We start from the raw sequence: 23,508 nt of genomic DNA on the forward strand, positions 1-23,508 counted from the left end.
TTTATATAAAAAAAAATTTCTGTTCCTCATTGCCAACTTGAATAAGTAACACCATATTTTTCACTTTAAATTTTTTTACTCTGTGTACAATACATATATATTTTGCTATAAATGCATGTTCCTGCCTAATTTAAACCTTTAAAAACTCAAGTCAGTTGCTTATCAGCATGTATAATGTGTTCAGGCTATGGGCAGGATATGGAATTAAAGAAACTAAAAGCTCTATTATCTGGGCTCAAGGAATCTAAAATATTGTTGAGGGAATAATACAAAATAGTGTAAATATGGGGCTAGGGTACATGGACAGTAGCAGACATGAGCCATGAACCCAAGAACTAGTGTATAACCCTGACATCTCCAGGAAAACAGGATTCCCACCACAACCCTGGCCCAACATAGAAGATGGATGACTGCCAGATACTTAACTAGCAACTATTGTATAAACAGAACTGGAATGACCTCTAGAAGGACAAGTAAAAAACCTTCTATAAAGAACCCTGTGGAAAACATGAACTGATCCTTTTACCAGATCCTACTTTGAGACTCTCTGGCCCCTTTATTTTCACTGTAAGATGGAGAAAGTCCCAGGTGGCTCACAGAAAAAGCAGAAGCCTGACTTATCTTGTGTCTATCCTGTTCCATGGCAATAAGGCTTTGAATGTTGCTCACTTCTGTCAGAGTGGTTCATTTGACCAAATCTTGCTTAAGTCATAAGAATGTATCAGGGAGCACCCAAGTGGCTCAGTCAGTTAAACATCTGCCTTCAGCTCAGGTCATGATCCGAGGTCCTGGGATCAAGCTGTACATCTGGGTTCCTGCTCCACAGGGAGTCTGCTTCTCCCTCTCACTCTGCCCCTCCTCCTGCACTCTCTCTTTCTCTCTCTCTTGATCGCTCTCTCTCTAATAAATAAAATATTTTTAAAAGATTTAAAAAAAAAGTATCAGCACCTTCCATTCTCATCCCAGTACTCTACCAGTCCTGATTCATCTGATAATTGATAGGCATATAGGCATATTACCAGGGAGAAAGGGAAGAGCAAGTTGTGTCCCCAGGTCTACCTTGGAGGTCATCCTCCTAGAAGATCTCAGCATCTCTAGTCACATGGCACCAGCCAGAGCCCTGGAGATGTAAAGATGGTTCTATGCTAGCTTTACTTGCCCTTTTGGGAACAAGATTTTCCTTTTGGGTCTTTCCCTATGACCAGATTCATTCATTCAGGTGAATCCCAAATTACACAAATCCAGCTGGTGCAATTTTGGGGGAGAGAAGTAGCAAAATACTTTATGGTAAAAGAGAGAACACATATATCATCCCTCTTAATATATGATAACACTTAGAGTATCTGATGCTGTAAAAAAAAGGGGGGGGGGATTATTCAAAATCATTATGATTCCCTATCCCTTCTTCTATCTGAGGGGTCCAGAGTAAGCCCCCTGTTTCCATCTGACATCAACCCCAACTCATGGATTTCTACATTGTCTTGTCTATTCAAGGTTCCGGTAACTCTGTCTATAAACTGCAATGACTTTGTCCAAATTGCTTGACCTCTCTGATATTGTATTCTCGCCCTGAAAATCAAGCTGTGATCCCTAGGCTCCCTACTAGTTCTTAAAGTCTAAAAATCTGTGGCTATGCTGCACAGAGATAGGCCTGTCCTCAAAGAAGCATTCTTTATTGAGGGAATCATCTTCTGCATCAGAAGAAATGCACTGAGTCACAAACAGTAGAGTGGAATGGAATACTTTCCCAGGAAACCTAAAGAGCTTTCCAGAATGGCCAGGGTGCTCCATTCACACCAGCCATTGCAGTCACACTTGACCCAGAAAGAACCATACCATCTGCAAGGATGAGTGGCTGTAAAAAAAGGAGGACAGGGATGGAAACTACAGGATATTTCAATGCAGCTGGAGCGAATTTCAAGAAGCAAAGGCTGGAATGACTAAGTGGCAGTAGACAACTATGCCATCAGTCCATGGTTTTTGCCATGGTTGGGTCTTCGACTACCAATTTTTCCCCAAGTCTAGGCTTGCCCTAGCCCCCAAAGACTTTAAAGATGAGGCTGGGAGGAGAAGCAGAGCAAGGAGAGGGTGAGGTACATGAGTGAGGTTGACAAGTTACCTCAATGCTTCCCGGAGCCCTGACTTAGGTGTTGTTTATGCAACCGGTTGCCAGAGCTGCTCCCATGTGTCATGTACAGTATGGGCTCTCCCCCACCCTGCCTGCTGGGCCTGCAGGGTGTGTCAGATATGTTGAAACAACTCTGGGCTCTGGCGGATGGCTCACCACCAATGGAATACTGTACCCAGGCGCTGCCCTGGCCTAAGGCATCTCCGGGGTTCTGCTGCGTCAGGAACCCGGGGCTGCGGTCTTGGCTTATCCTTTTTCTTCTTTACTTTTCTTTTTTTTTCTTTTCTTTTCTTTTTTGTCTTCCAAATGAACGGTGACAGGCAGCCCAGGAAGGGACGGTGTGGCATGACACTGGGGAATGCTAGATGGCATGTACTCTCATCCTGAGGGATGAGAGTAGAAGATGCCTGCAGCTCTGGGAGCTCTGGTTTAGTGACCTGGTGTCATGGGCACTTACATGACTTGCTCTATGCACATTTCCTAGCCCAGAAAGCAAGGGGAACTACCTCTGTTCAGCAGGAGAGGCGAGTACCACTCACCTTGGGTGTAGAGATTCCATTCTGTCCCATGTGTTAGAGGACAGTGGCACCTAGGGGATCACACACGAACACATAGGCACACATGTGAATGCACATGAAGGCCTATCCTGCCACCATGCCTCTGGCTGTGACTGAGGAGCCCCGGGCTTTCCAGCACCCTGTGCTTTCTGCCATGGGCAACAATGGCTGGAACCAGATGGACCAAGGGCTGAAGAAAGGGTCCTGGTGTGGCATTAAAGTTGCTGCAGTTGCTGCTGGTACTCATGTAGGGGACTTCAGCCTCTGCCAGGGAAGTAAGAGCACAAAACCCACCCTGAGATCCAGACTCCTGCAGGGTCTCTGGGTACAAGTCCCTGCTAACTCCATACCACCCCAGACGTTCCTGACCAAGAATGAACTTCATGCCCATCCTGGAGCTACAGTCACCCCTGCAGGGAAAGGCAGGTTGGGTGGGGTCACCTTGGAGGAGGCTCCCCAAAGAACACCTGCTCTGAGAATGGTACGGATGATTCACCACATGGCGTGCTTCCCTCCAACTCAGCCCAGACTTGGTACCCAGCCTGCTGGCGGGGGCTTGGAGCAGTCATAGAGGGTGGCTCTTGGGTGAGTCACAAACCAAAAGGCTGACCCAAAAGGGTCCCAAAAGGGGACCCAAGACTTACTCAGAAAAAGGCAGGTGGAACTAATTTCTAGTCACTCTCCCTCCTTCTGGCTTCTGTTTGCCCGTGGTGATGATGACAAGTACCATGAGACATGCTGATATGCGTTTTCACTGCTTCCAAACTGTTGTTGAAAGTTTCTGGGTCATGTTAAGCAAAAAAACTTAACTGGAGAAGGCACTACAGTTTCTCAGTGTAGGTGATCAAATTATAAAGCCAATCACCTGAACCTTCACATTCAATATGGTAGCCATTGGCTACCCATGACAAGTTAAAATAAAATTAATTAAAATTTAGAATTCAGTCCCCAGTTACACTAGCCACATTTGAAGCACTCAGTAGCTACATGTGAGTACAATATTGGACAGCTCCACTATGTACTCCATCATCACAGAATTTCTATTGGAAAGAGCTGATCTAAATACATAGCAAGTGTTAGACGTCCACATGACTGCTCATTCATTTGTTTATCAACAAGTATTTATGGAGGGTCAGCCATGTGTTAGCAACTGTGGGGGGAACAAAGACGAAAAACAGGTGGCCCCTGCATCCCAGCAGTTTGTAACTGATTGGGAGTATATACGTGTAATCAAACTGATGGAACTTTTCCATCTTTGGAATGAAACTAGCTACCCAGGAGTGAACAAAACTCTTACAAAAGGCCAGCTTTAGGCAAGAGGAGCAGAGGAGTAGGTCGACCTGGTTGGACTTGAGCTTATAAATGCTTCATCAATATCTGCAGCATATGTGTGTGTGATAACTTAGCTTAGACCTGAGTGACCGGTGTCACAGTCACAGAGCAATGAAGCCAAGAACAGGGAAGCTGAGACCAAAACCCCTCCCAGGAGAACGTCTGACTGTGCCTTCTGAAGAGGGCAATCTTGTGAACACAGCTGGTCAAAGAGTGGGCCATTTTCTCAGGCAATCATGTCCCAACCAAAGGGCTCGTGTAGGTTAATTTTTGCCATTCACCTCCTGGAATTCTGGAACACTGTGCTTCCCACCATACTTCTGAGAAAATGGTGAACAACCAGCTGGCTCTTTCTCCAGAACAGCTGTTCCTTGTTTGAAGGATTTTCACTGAATGATTTTTAAATGTTTTTACAAGGTGTTCAAATTGGGCAACCACATTTGATATGCATAAAGTACAGAGTCTGGACAAGCAATCACAAAGCACCAAGAACTTCTCAACAAGGTCATCTCGGGGAGGGAATGCCCGAGAAAGAAGACCATCAGAATAAAGGGCAGACACTGGTTTATTCAGTAGAAATACTATCTGAAAATGACCAGTTCAGGGGGAAGGGAGCACATGGGAAATTGTGAAGATCTGAAACAGAGCCCCCAGATGGACAAAGGGTATTTCAACCTCGAGGGGGTTCTAGTAACTTACAGCTGAATGATGCAATACAACTGCCCTCTAAAGACATATATGAATTTGGTGGGGGGGGGGTATGTTTCTTAACAATGAGTGCTCACTGGAGGTGGTATGAATCATAAGAGCAGGTGCTGGATCCTTCTGACAGCCAGGCTATACCAGTATTCTGAAAGACTATGGAAACAGGAAACTAATATCTTTTAACTATAACATTTTGAATAGGGTACATATTCACATGATTCAGAATTCAAAAAATATAGAAAGGTTTCCAGTGAGAAGTCTCCTCCTCACACCTACCTCTTATCTGCCTGGTTCCCAAACCTCTCTCACTTCTACTTGGACAATGATTTTGTACCTCACCCAAATTCCTTTAGGCTTTTACAAGAGAAGGCAAATATAGAGTCTCATTTCTCCTTCCCCTTGTCATATACAAAAGGCGCCAACTATATGCCCTGGTCTACCTTTTTCTTATATTTCTCATAACTGTCTTGGATCTTGGAGTCCTTCTCTGTCATAAGCATGTCTCATTCTCTTTCACTGTTGCATGATATCCCATTGTATGGAGTCTACCATCACCATCTGTGGAATGGTCCCCTACTGATGGGCATTTAGCTGCTTTCTATGTTTCACCATTATAACAATCCCATAATTAATAATCCTAAATACACATTATTTCACATGTATACAGTATATCTCTATGGTCAAATCCCAGAAGTGGTTACCATTAGATAGATATTGGCAAATTGCCCTCCACCAAGCTGTGCTCATTTACCCTTCTACCAGCGGTGGCTGAAATTGCTAACAGAATGTGTGTTATCAAAGTCTGGGATTTTTTGCCTGCATAATGCATGAAAATGGGATCTAAGTAGAGAATTAATTTGCATTTCTCTTACTATGAGTGAGGTCAAGCATCTTCTGCATGTTAAAAGGTCATTTGTATTTCCTTTTCTGTGAACTATCTAATCATATCTTTTGCACCTTTCAGGATTTATTGGCTATTTTTATAAGTGAGTTTATTAATTTTTAAAAGCAACTTTCTTATTAATTTCAAGTTCTTTATTTATCAAGGACACTAGCCCTTTGTCTGTAATATGAGGAACAGTGAATAGAAACACAGAGCTAATCAATAACTCTCTTGCTCAAAGATGATTTGATGATTTCCCATAAAATTCTTGACAAGGCAAAGCCTTCCATCCCCACTCCCCATGCTCTCCCCCACCCACCTTAGGTCACACCAGGTTCTAGCTATCCCACTTTCACTTGGTTTTCTTCCTTGGGGCCTTTGTATTGGCTTTTTCCTCTTCCTGGAATGAAATTTCCCCTTTGTCCTCCTGGTAAATTCCTTTTAACGTTCTCAAGGCCTGTGGCACCTTCTCATTAGAAAGAGCAAGTGGGGATGGAGAAGAGTGACAACCAGAAACTGTGAGACTCTCCCCCCAGAGCCTAGTGAACTGAGGGCAGACCCAGGCTGGGCAAACAATGATAAAGCAGTGCAAGTCAGGAAGTGGGGGTGGGTGGGAGACCCTGTGGAAGGCAGAGCAATGTGAGGCCCAGGGGAGGGTATGGCTGAGTGAGGAAGCGTCTCTAAAACAGGAGGTATGGAGAGCAAACCTGGACAAGGCATGAGGGCCTGATGGGGCACCAGGCCTGGGCACATCTGTTCACCGGGCTGTGCTTCCAGAAGGGACAAAGGACAAAGAACTTGGAAAGGACATGAATTATGACTGCTTTGTCAAAACATGCAGAAGTAGATGCTAAACTATCTACTGCTGGTTCTTGGCAGGAGGCCTTAGTTCCTTACCATGCCATCCTCTCCATGGGGTAGTCCATGGGGTCCTCACAGCATGGCGGCCAGCTTCCCGCAGAGTAAATGATCCCAGAGAAAGAGCAAGGGGGAAACTACATCCTGACCATAAGAAATTACTTACTAAGCTCAGCCCATGTTCTAGGTCGGGGGGCGGGGTGGGGGGTGGGACAATTAAGCTCTACTTCCGGAAGTCACTTATGGACTTAGTTTCAAACCACCAAAAGGGCAGGAAGGAAGCCAGACTTCCTGAACTGCTCCATTGTCCTGATCCCCAAAATGTGATGGATTATCATGGATCTAGTGATAATAGCATGAGGAGGCCCACTTGACAAGACTGGAATTGGGGTTCAGACACAGATGGAAATGGTTAGGAGTCGAAATATAAGAGCACAGTCAAAATTGTCTCTCCTGGGATGGGGCTTTCAGGGAACCAGCATGAGGGGGCGTGTAGAAGCCACGTGTGAGCATTGTTAGCCAAGGTCTGAGCTTTCTCTTTATACAGGATGAAAGGATCAGAGGAATGGAGCAGAGCCTGAGAGATGAGAGGAATGAGGAGGAGAACCCCAGCCCCAGGCTCAGGGCTGGACTGTCCAGTGGGCCCCCTAAACATGAGCTCAGAGATGCAGTCCAGCAGGTACTTACTACAAAACTAAAAATGGTTCAGCTTCAGTGAACAAAAATTTTGCCATCAAAATATCCCAAGTAAAGTCATTATAATTTCAATGCTTATATAAGTTGTGTTTTAAGAGTCGGCATTGTTTTTCTTTTAAATTGTATTTGAATTACATTATGGGGATGGGGATTCAGAATTTCTAAGGCACAATTTGCTGATTGGCCTCTCCCAGCCCCTGCCAGAGCTGTGCAGCTAATGGCCAGCCCAGAGAACCTGGCATAAGGAGTGCGTGTGTGGGGGCTGAGATCTAGCTTGTGTCCTGTCTACCAAGCCTGGCACCCTGGCTCAAGGATGAGCCAGCCTGTAGGAAAGGACACATTTTTTTTGTTATTTCTGGTTTCCACCAGCTGCTGGCTCTGTTAGTAGGTTACAGACCCACTGGATTATGGATGCCTTTGGCCCTTGGGGACGGAGGCCAGGCAGGCTAAGATAGTACCCTGGAGCACCCATGCCAGATCCCTCCTGACGGGAGCAGCCTACCCAGTGCCCAAATCAAAATAAAAAGGGATGACTCCCTGAATCTAATCCTAACCGGACAACTAACCAATCAAACATCAACATGGTACCTTGGGCAGGAGTGCACGTGCCAGATGAAGGGTTCCTTACAGTCTCCTGCTTAGTAATTGATTCCCAAGTATGGGTGCCACGGGGCTTCAAGGAGGCATGGAAGCAGAGCCTGAGAGAAGCAAAGAGACAGGGAGCCTCGACCCCGGGCTTGTCCCCTCTGGCTGGCTGGGGAGCAACATGCTGCGAAAGCTGGATGGACCTGTCGTTCCAGAGTTTGGAAGTTGGCTGCTGGCGGCAGGATGTCAGCAGCCCTTCAGCAGTTCTGCTCCACTCCCTGGCCCCACAAAGTGCTGTGCCTGCGCTATTCTCTGGGGTGCTCCTCCCTTAGAAGAGTTCCATGCCATCAGGGGGGCCGTGAGTTGGTCCGGAACAGCGAAGGGATAAGGGATGGGTGGCCAGGCCCCCGGCATAACAGAGCCTGAATCTGATAGTAAGAGGTCATCCTGGACAGCTTTATTTGTGCACAGGATTCGGAGTCAGGAGCCTGTGGGCTCGGCTGTGCTCGAGGCAGTGACATATGCAAATAAGCACAGGCCTGTGCTGCTGAGACTAGACTGACAGCTTTATCTCGCAGTACCCAGATCTCCCGGGGCCTGTTTATAAAGAGGCCTGGAGTCTTCTCTTGTCTTCTGGCAACTCTCCAACTTGCTCAGGCATGACTTAGCACAGAAATCGGGTTTGACTTTAAAAACGCTCCTTGTGATGGTAACTCAGCAGCCAAGACCAGCTCTGTGCTGAATTCTGAGTGGGGCGCGTGTTTGCCTTCCTCAGGCAGAACCTTTCTTCTCTGGAGCTCCATTGCCTGACACGTCAGTTTAAATATGCAGCGACTCAAGGCTCTGTGCTCCCTCGGCCTAATGCTGAGCCAGATTCCAGTCATGCTTGTAGAGCTGCCAAGACACCCCTGGCATTAGGCTTGACTCCAGGGTCATGGGCATGACAGATTTGGATGAACGGATATCTTGATGATCTCCAAGCTGTTGTCCTGCAGGAAACATATATTAATACAGCTTAAACCAAAATCATGAATTAATGCCCCCCAACCAATTTCTTCACCTGTTTTCTCTGTTTTCACAAATGGTGCCGCCAAGCACCCAGCTGCCTGAGCCCAGGTTTCCGTTCACCCTTAACTCCTGTGGCCTCCTCTCTCTGCAACATGGCGGTGGTCTCCAAGTTTATCTCCGGAGCTTCTAAAAATACTTCTCAGGTATAGTTAGTCCTCTCCATTCTCACTACTCCTGACTTGTGGCTTTTATCTCTCCTTTGGGCTCCTAACTAGTCAAGCTCCCCTTCTCCAGTCCTTTTGTAATACCATATACTCCTATTATTGTCCCACCTTCACTGGTTCTTATTAATCGGAGGATAAAATTACACTCTTTAGCATATTAGTCAGAGGGAGCTCAGTTGGAATGTGAGTTTTGCCCCTTGCAACCCTCTGACCTTGGGCTAGTCAGCCTGTAGAATGAGACTGAAGGCATCAATGAGGAATAAGTGAGATAATGCGTATATGCGACATAGTTTGGTATCTGGTGTCTAGAAAGTTCCAGAAATACTAACTTTTGTCTCATTGTCTAGTGAGTGATTTGCTACTCATTCTTAAGGCACATCTCAAATATTACCTTCCTTGAGATGGTCCCATTGCTCCCATCTTAGCCTTCTCTTAACTTCTGTAACTCTCTTATAACCCGTTGTCTTGAAATATTTGTGTTCATGTATGCTCTCCTATCATACGGTGAGCACTCTAAGAACAGAGATGATTATCCATTCTATCTCATTCATTCAATAACAGGCACACGGTATTCCTCATGGGTCAGGCAAAGTGCTGGACAATCCAGACCCAAAGAGACATGAGATACTAACTCTATTAATCAGGGTGCTTAATTGTCAACAAAAGCATCCTCTTGAACTAGTTTAAACAGAAAGGGGTTTGTTTTATTTATTTGTTGAGTAGCTTGAAGAATCATGGGAAGGGCCAGGGCTAGGCTTGATGTCTATACAGGCAGCAGGAATGCAGCCTGGAACTGTGCAGATTAAGACCAATGACACCAAGGCCATGTTCTAGAGGAGACACCATAGACCACAGCCACCTTGTGCTTGGGGCTAGATCCTAGAAACTCAACTGTACTTGCCCCCAAAGAATCAGACATCACCACCAAGTTTGCCAGAAGATCCACTCTTCATTCTTCGCTTCTATTTAAAGTCTCATACAGGTATACCTACTCAATGGACCTTCTATTACCTTCCTACATCCCAGCTGCCAGGGAGTCCTGTAAATGCAACATTTAGCTTTCCAACTCAAATAGGAAAATATGCTATGAAGGGTTTGCAATGAGTGTTGAGTGAGCCAAATTACAATATCCTGGCTCTTAAAGAGCTCCGACTCGGGGAGAGAGGCAGACAAGCAAACAGATGTTCCAGTGTTATCAGCGTGGCACGGGGCTGTAAGCCAAAGGAACAGTCCCCAGGCCAGGTGAGGGGGTTTTGTGTGAAAGATAGAGCTCTATATGCCAGGCTTTAAAAGCCTGCATTTGATCCTGAAGGCATGGGATAGTCATTGAGGGATTTAAATAGGTGTGTGATAGGGTCATATTTTAGTACTGGAAGGATGAAACTGGACTGGAGAAGAGCAAGGCTAGAGAGGGAAAAGCCAGTTAGGAGAGCATCTGGGTAAGGCGATGATGATCTAAACCAAAGAAATGTCAGGAGAGCTAGAGAAGAAGGACAGAAATAAGAAATATTTTAGAAGGGCACCTGGGTGGCTCAATGGGTTAAAGCCTCTGCCTTCGGCTCAGGTCATGATCCCAGGGTCCTGGGATCGAGCCCCGCATCGGGCTCTCTGCTCAGCGGCAAGCCTGCTTCCTCCTCTGTCTCTGCCTGCCTCTCTGCCCACTTGCAATCTCTGTCTATCAAATAAATAAATAAAATCTTTAAAAAAAAAAAAAAAGAAAGAAATATTTTAGAATCCATGACAGGTTGGCCATTAGGCCTGGAAGTTCAGTGGCCAAATCCCAGTTTGGGTGGTTGGGTAGGCTGTGATATGCTTCACGAAGATGAGGTACACCAGGAAAGGTGTAAATCTATGCGGACAGATGGTGAGTCCTTCGGCATGTGTGCTACTGAAGAGTTTTCAGTGGGGTAACTTAGAAGTGTGTGTGAGACATCCAAGTGGGGATGTTGAGAAGGCCATTAGATAATCCAGCTCTGCTAGCTATGAGGGAAGTTTCAGCTGTTATCATAGCCCTTGGCTTGTTTTCTGGCCCACCCTACCCCTCTTGTTTTGGGGAAAGTACCCTTTTGAGAAGCCATGGGGTTGGGAGGAACTGACCTCCTCTCCTATACAAGGAGACATTTAACCAGGCTGTCCAATCAGAGCCCGCCACCCTCAACCACAGGGCCTGGTTCAGGCGTGGTCACGTGACCCACGCTGGGCCAGTTGATAAGGAGCACACCCTCGCTTCGCTGGACCCATCAGAGAGGAGGAGATGGTATGTTTTCATGAGGTTGATGGGTTGGTACATGAAACCACAGAGTGGTTTTCCATCAGGTATCTGTGATTGAATATCAGGGTGCAGGATGTTACCAGGAGGTAGACTGGCTAAGGAAGAGGAGATGTGAGTCACCCAGAGTGAAGTAACTTTGCGTCTCCTGCACCAGCGGCAGTACAAGCACCTGCGTGTAGCGAACGCTCAACATACGTTTAATGAGGAAATGATGAAGCCTTTAAAACGTGTATTTATAAATACAGTATAGTCCTACAACTAGATCATATTCATTTAAAAAGTCAAACCTTGAAATTTAAAAAAAAAACTGTCAGGTGGATTTACTGGATATACAGAAATTTAAAGACAGGTGGATTCCAGGTTTTCCTGGGGGCAGGGGAAAGGATCACACAGGGCATATTGTTTTGTATTGCACAGTGATTTCCCTTGTATGTGTGAAGACACAGATGAAGAATATTAAACATATCACAATACTCAATACTGTATTCAACTAGATCCCCAATCCCTTTCCTTCAGATGACTGATGGTATAAAATTAACCAGCATCACAGCAGGACTGATTTTCAGAGTCTAGGAAGCCTGTTTTCTAGGGGCTGGTGCACTCGGGTATCTGGTCTTCTTAAGTGGCAAAAACAACAAATGCAGTATGAATTAAACTGTTATTTTAATCAAACAGAGATCCAACACATGAAAAGATACCTAATACATTTTTCTTAACATTGCATACCATAATTAATCCCTAGCTTTTGGGTTGCATGTGTGTACCTGAACAGAACTAAACCCTAGCCATACCTCTCCATCTTGCTCCTTTCTTTGGCTCATCAGCAATGTGAAAAACAGATCTTGCAGATCTGGCCATCTGTAATTGATTTGCTTGACCTCTCATTTTCTTTCCATCTCTCCACATATACCAGGAACCAACATATGTCTTGAGCTTTAATTCAACAAATTACCCAGAAGGTATCAGTAACACTTGTCTCACGGGAAAATGGGACTATGAGGGCACTGCCGGTACTTGGAGTTTGTCTTGGGCTGTTGCGAAACTGATGGAGAGGGATGCTGAAGCGAGAGAAGAGGGGAATAGAGCAGGCATGGCTTCAGCTGACCATGGCAGAACAGGTTGCACACGTCTCCACCGCCCCCCCGTACCCCCTCCCACCATAGCTGCAACAATCAGCAAGCCAGGTGGGAAGGTACTGACTCCCCTTTCTCTCAATGGGTCCTTTCCTTCGACTCCCACAATCTCCAGGGCTATGCTCTTCTTGGCAGGGTCATGCCTCCCCAGTCCACTCAGTCTGACCAAGGTGGTGTTGGCAGAAAGGAAGCCTGAATGTGCGTGGGTAAATGGGAGTATTTCTTCATAGGATGAAGAAATATTCATACACACACACGCACGCACGTGCACACACACACACAGGCACACACACAACCAAGCATGAAATTTTCAAATCCCATGGGAAGTTCTAACCAGAGTGTTCAGCTACACCCCATCACCTTTGTCTGAAAGGCGGTGCTACCCCAGGGCTGATTTTAAGCCCCAGAGTCTTGGCGGGGGAACCCCATGGCCACAGGTGTTCTGTTAAACAGTTGCCAGCCCTCTCTACTGCCCCATCTCCTTTCTGAACCTGTCCGCCTTCCTGCTCTCAGACACCCTCTTTGTCACACCATCCTCCAGCTAGCTCACATACCCTTGCCTCATCTTTGGGAGAAAACACTGTAGTACTTAATAGTGACCTTTCAAAGAGCAGACAGAAAGGAGGTAGGAACAGGTGTGAACAGGGACTGGAATATCAGCCGGTCACAGAACAGGTGCTCAGTTAACATCTGTGGAATGTCCAATATACAGAAAATTACCTAGATTAACTCACAGAACCAAAAGAGCTTGGGGGGCATTTGGGGGGCTCAGTTGGTTAAACAGCTGACTCTTGTTTTTGGCTCAGGTCATGATCTCATGGTTGTGAGATTGAGCCCTGTGCTGGGCTCCACACTAGGCATGGAGCCTGCTTAAAATTCTCTCTCTCTCCCTCTCCCTCTAAACCCCCCTCCCCTCCCCTTCTCCCTCCCTCTCTCTTAAAAAAAAAAAAAAGAGCTTTGAATGTAGTACAGAAAAACCAGATTGTTCTTTACCCATCCTTCTATCCTACTCTACCCTTCTACTGGCTTCTCTGGACCTTGTTCCCCACTCCCCCACCCCCCAGAAATTATGGACCTAAACATGCTACCCTAACTTATCTAAGCCCCAAAATGATTAAGACAGACACATATCTGGATGACCGGAGGGGCCAGTTTTGCTGGTGAGAGTCCCAGACCCCCGCCATGTTGAAGTCAGGAGAGCTCTATTATATCTAACATCACGTAAGCCACAGCTTGTAGGAGGAAAAAGTCCCCACAGGTCTGATTGTTTTTGGTCCACTCCGACTAGAGGGAGCTCACAGTGCTAAGACGACGCTGTTATGTGTGCGCACTGATTATTTGTCCCATACTTCCTGAAATCATTTTATTTGATTATACAACAACTCTAGTTCTGTCACCCCACTTCACAGTTGGGCACATTGAGGCTCAGGGAGCTCAAGAACACACGGAACAGTGGCAGAGCTATGATTTGAACCCAGATCCATCTCCTTCCCTCCCCAGCACGGCGGGACCTCACCTAAGGACACTTGCCATCAGCAAAGGGTACCTACCATCTATTCAACCACAGCATGTTAGAAGCCAAACCCGACCATTTGTTTCCTGCAGGCCAGCCTTCCTCTTAAGAGAATCCCATTTTGCCTGTTACAGAGACAGATATCCCCATAGAAAACCCTGGTGACCCATTAAAATGTTAGGAAGACTGCCTCTGGCCAGACCAGGAGCCATGATGGGAACACAAACGGCATCCTCTAGTGATTTAAGCAGGTGTTGGCTTCACAGCCTAGTGGGGCTGGTACAGGTACAAATACTATTAGGCAAAGCCACAGAAATAACAGACCAAATTAAGCTTTAATCTCCAGGTCATTGTAAGGATAATGAGTGCACTTTATAATAATTGCCATAACTGAGCGCAGGGAAGAAAATGCTGGAAAAGGCCACAGCATCAGTTTCTTCCTCGGCAAACGAGCGATCAAGCCCCTGAGTCCCTAGGGGGCTAGAATAAAAATGCACCACAATTCAGGAGGAGGGAACAGATTTAGAAACAGGCCTGCTTTAACAGTGTGTCTGCCAGCTCCAGGCACCTAGCTGGCACTGACCATGATGACCGCAAGGACGGCACCTTACCCTGAGGCAGGTTTGCCTGCACATTTTCCCCGTAGGCTGGAAATCCAGCTCACCCATATAACAGGCTCCCAGGCAACACTCATCTCTAAGCGGAAGGGTCTCTGGATTATTCTCATTTCTGTAGCTTCCATGGGGGGAACTCCCTGCTTCCTGGGAATTTCGTGAACTACATGACCCTGTCCGCCAAGTCTCTCTTCTCTGGGTCTGTTTGATTTATGGTCCAGAACCCTGGTGGGTAACAGTCACCCATCACAGTGGCTTGTCGTGCTTGGGAAGCGGAGCCCCAATGGGGGTAAATGGATACAGCTTTTGACTGTCTGTGGCTCCTGTTCTCACTTACGCTTTTGCTAAGATGAAGAGATGTTTCCCTGCTGAACCACCAGGAAGCTGGCAGCGAATGCCCAGGGAAGACTGAGCGTTTGTGTACACATACCGGTTTGAGCACTGTTTTCAGTTGTTTTGGGTATAGTTCTAGGAGTGGAATTGCTGAGTCGTGTGGTAGAATTCCATTTATATGTAACACACAAAATAGGTAAATGCAGGGAGACAGGAAGCAGGTTGGTGGTAGCCAGGGGCTGGAAGGAGAGGGCCATGGAGAGTGGCTGCTAATGGGTACAGGGTTCCTTCTGGGGGCATGGACGTATTTGGGAACTTCATAGAGGTCATATTGGCACCATGTTGTGAATGGACTAAGTGCCATTGAACTGTACTAAAAATTTATGGTACATGAAGTTCACCTCAAAAGTAAATTTTTTAGTGCTCGCTTCGGCAGCACATATACTAAAAAAGAATAAAATTTTTAAAAGCTAGAGCCTTAGTTGCCTGAGACCTGCCTTCCTAGGGACGTACAATACAAAATAAATCTACTGAGATCTTAAGCCCAGATCCCTTTACACTGAATGCAGTTATGGGGCAGTCATATTTTATGGGGAGAAGGAGATGGTCTGGTAGCTTCAGATTCATTCATGGACAAAAATCTCCACACTGTTATGATTAATATAATATAATAAGCCCTTTAAATTGCTCTCATAAACAGCATTCACAGTCCTAAGAACAACTTTCTGGACAGTTCTTACGAACATCAAGATTGAGAACTACTGAGGTAGACTGAACGAAGGGGAAAAGGCAAACGTATGATACACATAGTTAGTCCTTCTAAGTATTCCATCTTGATGAAAAAGAGGGGGATCCATCCAGCGTGGCGACTCTAGTTAATAACGCTGTATTGGCTATTAAAAGTTGCAAAGAGAGGAAATCTTAAATGTTCTCATCATAAGAAAAAAAAGTCTGTAACTCTGTACAGTGATAGATTTTAACTAGACTTACTGTGGTGATCGTTGTGTAATGTATGCAAATATTGAATCATTATGTTGTACACCTGAAACTAATATAATGCTATATGTCAATTATATCTCAGTAAGATATTCCAAGAGGACACAGCAGAACACCCCCAAAATAGGAAAACATACCATATTTTCTGACAAGATGACATGATGCTATTTTCCTCTCTTGTATCAAGAGTATGCTGATCTTCTTAATTTGATTTTTAAATTTAGCACAACGTCAATAAACCCATGCACAATAAAAAGGAAAGGAGGGTAGGCAATTTTGAAAATGTTCCTACTTGTTTGTAGGGTTTAGTCCCATTCTGTGGACATATTAAAACTCCATAATATAATATTAATACATGTTAATAGATTTGGTATGATGTCATCTCATTTGGAGGCAAGTTGAAAGAGTTTAGACTCTGTTAAATGACAGTTTTCTAAACAATTAAGAAAGGTAAAAATCATGATTCTCATACAGATATTAAATGATTACCAGTCAAAGATTTTATTTATCTCATTAACTGGCCAGGGAGAAATTGGTTAGCTGCCACCTGGGTCATAGTCTCTATTCTCTTGCATGGCGGATGCCCTCCTCAGCTAAACTCAGCCTGGCAGACCCCTCTGTGCCTCCAGCTGGGCCGGGACTGTCATTCTGTTCCTGACATTTCTCATACTCAAATGTTTCCTCTCCATGAACCGTCCTGAGCTGGTGGATGGGATGGCCCTGGCTGGGGTAAACTTATAATCAGCAGTTTGAAACAAAGAGAGCCATACTACAGACCCAACATGAGCTCTCCAGGTCCATGCTAAAGCCAGCTTTTCTCTGGGCTAGATGCTGCAGGTCCTGGAGGGAGACCATCGGGAGAGGGAAGGAGCATGAGGCTGAGCAAGGGCATAGAAAAGACCCTGCCCCCACCCTTGAGAAGACTGCTGTCTAGCCTGGGACAGTGGAGGCCACTCTGTATGAGTCAGGAATCTCTAGAGAAACAGAACCAATAAAATCTGCACATGTAGAGAAAGAGAGATTTATTTTAAGAAATTAGCTCACATCATTATGGATACTTGGCAAGTCCAGAATCTGTAGGATGGGCCAGCAGGCTGGGGGTGAGTCAATGTTGTGGTTCCAGTCCAAAGGCCATCTGCCACAGAATGTGTTCTTGCTCTGGGGAGGTCAACCTTTTGTTCTCTTCAGGCCTCCATCTGACTGCATGAGGCCCACCCCCATATGAAGAGCAATCTGCTTTATTCAAAAGTCCACTGATGTAAGTATAAAGTTCATCTAAGAACATCCCCATGGACACATCTACAATGTTTGGCCAAATATCTGGTTACCTTGGCAGAAGCTGACACATAAAAACCATCACACGTTCCTAGGACCATAGGTTGAATCTTAGGAGCCAATGGGGTCAGTGGTCCAGGAGTTGGAGACTCTGCTGAAGAACAGGGCTGGTGCTGGGAGAAGAGAAAGGAAAATATGGCTTCAGCATGGCCAAACAGAAGGAGGTTGGGGAAAACCAAGCCAAGCCTTATTAATCCCCTGTCCACCTCTATCCCTGCCACCCCCTGTTCCCTAAAGTAGCTTTGCTACTGGTCCTACCTCCAGGCTTATCAAGGAATTTCTACTGAGCTCAGAAAATGAGCCAAGACAGCTTATCATGGCTTTGTTCAGCCAGACCACTCTTGTGAGGACCCAGCGAGCATGCCAGAAAATCTGGACTTCCTTCTCTTAATTCATGGGGTGCCGTGTGATAGCCTCTTAGGCTTACAGTCTACCTGTGGTTGCAAGGGAGAATTCTGGGACCCGGCAGCGTTGTGCTATGTGACAACAGAAAGGAAGAAGTTCAGCCACCCTGGAACCAGGGGTTTCTCTGTCTCTGCCGGGGCTTCAGGCCCTGGGTAGTAGGTTGAATGGTGCCCCCGAAAAGATACACCCATGCCCTAATCCCTGGAACCTGAGAATACGACCTTGTGTGGAAGGGGATCTTCTGGGGTATAAATAAATTGAGGAGCTGGAGATGAGATCATCTTGATTATCCTGGTCCCCTGCCAGAACCGTTCAACTGGTACCCCAGAACCCATTTCCAGTCAACACCTTTCCTTCCCTGGCCCTCCTAGCCGTAAGTTCCTTGTGGGAGTCGAGTTGAAAAGTCCCAGCAGGGAGTCACCCTGCCTGAATCCGATCCCTCACCTCACTGTTTCCTAGCTGAGTAAACCCAGGAGAGTATTTACTTCGAACATACCTCATTTTATTACAATTCACAGAGACCGCGTTGGTCACAAAGCGAAGGTCGGTGGCAGCCCCGCTTTGAGCGAAGGCATCTGTGCTGTTTCTCAACCGTGTTTGTTCGCTTTCTGTTGCCAGGTCACATTTTGATAAGTCATAACAGGATTTCAAACTTCTTCCTCATTGTTACATGTGTTATGGGGATGTAGGATCAGCGATGACAGCTTGCTAGAAGCTCAGAAGTGGTTAGCATCTTTGAACAATAAAGCATTTTTCAATTAAGCATTTAATTAAGGTATGAGCATTGTGTTTTGGACCTAATGCCAGTGCACACTTACTAGATCACAGCGTAGTGTAAATACAGCTTTGATGTGCCTGGGAAACCGAAAACTTCATTGGACTCCTTACTGCGAGCTTTGCTTTACTGCAGGGGTCTGGAACCAGACCCACAGCCTCTCTGAGATGCACCTGCATTTGCATCAGCCTCAGTTGTACCTGCGTGAGCTTTCATTTCTTCCTCTCTGAAATGCAGATGCCAGTGCCTTCCTCCAAGGGCTGTTGGATGGATCAAATGCTCAACCCTCCGTAAACAGCAGCTATTACTATGTTTACAGAGCTGGTCCCTTTGCCTAGTTGTCCTCTGTCTCTCATCAGGAGGCCTGGGACTCCTTCTGGTCTAACCTGGAAAGTTCTGTGTCTCTGATCGGGCCAGGAAGGCATCTTTCAGAACACGTGAGGACAAATGGCAACCAAGAGAACAATCTGGCAGATAGCATGCCATGGGGAGGGGAAACGGACCCTTTAGTCTGACTCAACAGTGTGCCTGCCTGGACTTTCAAGTGGCAACAGTGAAGAGGGATGTCAAGGTCCGTGACTCCAGCAGATGTCTTCACACCCAGAACCACTGCGCTCCTCTGGGGCCTATTTGCACCCTCCTGGGGTGGCGGGGCAGCCCGTTCCCTGTGGCCTGTTGCACTGACACACCAAAGAAGAATGAGAACTTGGACTTTCAGATACTCCTAATTCCTCCCTACCCGAGTCCTGAGTTTTAAATTCATTAAAATGGGGGACACCTGGGTGGCTCAGTCTGCTAAGCGACTGCCTTCCACTCAGGTCATGATCCCGGGGTCCTGGGATCGAGCCCCTCATGGGGCTCCCTGCTCAGTGGAAAGCCTGCTTCTCCCTCTCTCTCTGCCGGTCCCCTTGCTTGTCCTCTTTCTCTGACAAATAAAATCTAAAAAAAAAAAAAAGTATTAAAATGACAATTCATTAGAATTCGTTAAAATGGTATGTGAGCAAGTACTACGTTCATAGCAGCACCGTTCACTGTAGGCAAAGTGGGGAACAACTCAAATGACCATCAGCAGACGAATGAGTAAACAAATGGTCTATACATTTAACAGAGTATGATTCAGCCATGAAAAGGAATGAAGCCCTGGCCCATGCTACAACTTGGATGAAACTCGAAAACATGTTAAACGAAAGAAGCCAGATGCCACAGCTCATGTACTATATGGCCCCATGTATGTAAAACATCTAGAACAGGTCCTTCCACAGAGAGAAAGGGCAGACTGGTGACTGCTGGGGGTGAAAAGAGGGGAGAATGAAGAGTAACTGCTTACCAGGTACCTAGTTTCCTTTGGGATAATGCAGATGTGTTGTAACCAGATAGTTGAACAACAGAACGAATGTACCAGATGCCATTGAATTATTTGCCTTAAAACGGTTAGTTTTTTGTTTTGTGAATTTCACCTCAATTTTTTTTAATGACAACCTTCCAATATGAGAGAATCCTGAAAGATTCTGAAAGAGCCTGAAGACCATCGAATCTCCCTTCTTCCTGTGTCTGCTTCTAGGATTTTTGCTTATAGCTGCACCAGGAAAAAGAAAGGGGCTGCACACTTGGAACTAGTGCAACAAGTCATCCTAGACTGGGGATTTTTTTGAAAAGAGCCAACCAAAAAGGCAGGTCTGATTGTCTGCACAAGATGTATTTCAAAAGCAACTTGTTCCTGGTTATGATATCCTTTTTTTGCATTCAATTAAAGCTTCCATTCCAGAAATATTAGTGTTTTTTAATACCTCCCCCACACCAACTGTAAGTTCTTACAGCAGCTTTCTGGATTAACAGCAAACCCCATATTCCTTCAGAACACGGTTGGCCAGAACGTTGGGCGTCCCTGTTGAACATATGGAGAGAAAATCACTCCTCTCACTGATGTGCCAGTTCTTTAAAAAGTCTTCCCAAAAGATACTCCTGGTAGCCATTGCGCAAATGTGCAGACAAGGTAAGGTTACATTTGGAGGAACTCCTGCTACATCAGATGAACATACACCAGACGCCCTAGTCAGCACTGTGGATGCTCCAAAAACAAAAGACTCCCCTGGACCTCTCAGTTGGAATCCTCCCTATCATTCAATCACTGTAGGCACTCCAGGGTTGGGATGGCAGTTTGTCATGTTGGGAGTTTGGACTCTTTCTAGATTATATCTGCGAGCTTCAGGATGCTGTCCTTATCTGCACTGTCCAAAATGGCGCAACAGCACATTCACACTCTGGCCTGCAGGAAAGGGAAAATAGGAGCCATGGAGGACAAAGCCATTTCCTTTCAGGAACATGACCTGGAAATTTCACACATCACTGCTGTCGATATCCTCTTAGCCAGAATCTTGTTGTTCTGTCACACCTAGCTACAAAGAAGGCTGGCCATGTGCCCAGCTTAACCTTCCATCACTACAGAAAAAGAGGAGAATGGATACTGAGAAGAACAATTAGGACTCAGCTCCACTGTCTAACTAGTGTTCCTTCTTCCACTCATATCCCAGTCCCTTTGCTGTCATTCAACAAGGTCAGTTCATGCCCTACCTCTAACCCTTTATTCATGCTCTTTCCTAACGTGGAAGGTTCCATCCACTTCTCCACACCCATATTGCCTTCACTGTCCCCTCCGACCTCATCTCTTCCTTCCTGACAACCTTCCCCAACAATCCCAGCCCTCAATGACTTTCCAAGGCATTCCTTGACCTTTATGTTTTCATTATACATCATGTTCCATGTAGCTAAGGCTAAATTTTAGAACTAAACAGTACATTTCTTGAGAACAGAGTCCCTATCGTATATTTTTCTTATATCCTCCATGATCTCTAGCTCAGTGCTGAGCACACATATAAATTTAATAATTATGCTCTGAAGTGAATTGAATTTGGTTAGAATGATATCCTGAACAATTTGGGACAATATTTTTATTTTCCTTTAATTATGGTATTTTTTCACCTAAGTGGTCTGCATAATTTTATATATATATATATATATATATATAGTATATGTATAATTATATATACATACACATATACCCATAATTTTATATAAATAAATACATATTTACAGATAGGCATATATCTAAAAAGTTTAATCCCAAGGCACCTAGGTAGCTCAGTTGGTTAAGTGTCTGCCTTCAGCTCTGGTCATGATTCTGGGGCTGGGTGGGGTGTGTCACTGTTCAGTGGGGAGTCTGATTAAGAATTCTCTTCCTTTTCCCCTTCCTCTTTCCCTTTCCTTGCTCATGTTTTATCTCTCTTTAAAATAAATAAATAAATCTTTTAAAAATATTAAATAAATAGGATAATCATAACCTAAGAATTTAGCACAGTACCCAACACATAGCCACTACTAAGTAAATGTTAGGATGAAAAAAAAAAAGTCAAGGGCAAAGTATAAATGTAAACTGAGTTAAAACTTACTAGGGTTCCTGGGTGGCTCAGTTGTTTGAGCATCTGCCTTAGGCTCAGGTCATGATCCCGGAGTTCCTGGATTGAGCCCCACTTCGGGCTCCCTGCTTGGTAAGGAGTCTGTGTCTCCCTCTGGCCCTCCCTGCTACTCATGCTCTCTCTTTCTCTCTCTCTCTCTCATTCACTCTCTCTCAAATAAATAATAAATTTTTAAAAATTTTTAAAACATTTAAAAACCTGGGGTACCTGGGTGGCTCAGTGGGTTAAAGCCTCTGCCTTCGGCTCAGGTCATGATCTCAGGGTCCTGGGACTGAGCCCCGCATCGGGCTCTCTGCTCGGCAGGGAGCCTGCTTCCTCCTCTCTCTGCCTGCCTCTCTGCCTACTTGTGATATCTGTCAAATAAATAAATAAAATCTTAAAAAAAAAATTAAAAACCTTACGGTAAGAGCAAGGATCCTGGTATTAGACCCTGGTTTGAACTTTGGTTCTTCTATTTATTTACAGTTTTGTAGAGTCATAAGTGAATTGATTAATGTGTCCTTGTTGATTACCTCCAGTTCCATGGACACCACTTATACTTTGATTTGTAATGCTGTGGGCTTGATGTCTGGAAATCAGATTTCCCAGATTCCCTTGCTAGGTGACTTCCAGTTAGGGTCTGCAAGTGGAAGGTACAACTGGGAGATTGGGAGGCCAGAAGAGAGAGGAAGGGACTTTCTTCTTCTTTGCACCTTCCTCCAGATGGCTACAACTCTGTCAACTTTTGACCCTACACCAGTGTCCTGTCACTTTCTAGAGGCCCCATCACCAGCCACACAGGGCCCTCTTAGCAGTCTCAGTGCGAGGTACATGATGGTCCTACAGCAGCCCAGCAACCAAGATGGTAGCTCTTCCTCTGCATTCCCAAGTTCTGGTTATTCCTCTTTCCTTTTGCTACCCCCAGCCTTAAGTTGCTTCCCTATATTTACTAACCTCACTGTTTTCTTTTGGATGTTTCTAACACATTTGAAATCCATTCAATCTATTCAATATTCTCTGGTTAAGGTAGCTGTCATAATTTCTGTTTTCCTTATGGCATTTTGACTGATACAGCATGCAATGTGCTTAGTGCATTTCATCCTCTCAACAAATGTTAGTTCTCCCCTAGGTTATTCCATTCTCATGTTTTTTAAATTATCATGTCTTTTCAGAGTTCTTGAGTTTTCTCCATGGACTCCCAGTATTCCACAAAGACACTGGTTCTCAGCCCTATGTATGAAGCATGGTCAACTGCAAAATCCTTAAAAATGCAGGTGTTCGGGGTACCTGGGTGGCTCAGTTGACTAAGCGTCATGCTTTGGGCTCAGGTCATGATCTCAGGGTTGTAAGATCGAGCCCCACATTGGCTCTGTGCTCAGTGGGGAGTCTGCTTCTCTCTCTCTCTCTCCCCCTCCCTTGCCCCCCCCACCATGGCTCATGCATGTGCTCTCTTTAAAAATAAGTAAGTGAATGAATGAATAAATAAATAAATAATTTTTTTAAAAGACGAGTGCTCAGACCCATCTAGCACCTGAATTTCAAAGAATGCTTATGTGCATTTTGGGGAAGTTCTCCAGGTGATTAGTTGTGTTGAAGTCTGAGGACCTCTAGTTTAGAAATTCAGAATATATGGTACATTAATGGTTTCTTAATGCTTCACAAGTGGTAAAATTTTATGTGTGTATTGGTATCTCAGTAAATGTT

This window comes from Lontra canadensis, unplaced genomic scaffold, assembly GCF_010015895.1.
Source record: "Lontra canadensis isolate GAN:19392208 unplaced genomic scaffold, GSC_riverotter_1.0 scaffold15, whole genome shotgun sequence".
NCBI lineage: Eukaryota > Metazoa > Chordata > Mammalia > Carnivora > Mustelidae > Lontra > Lontra canadensis.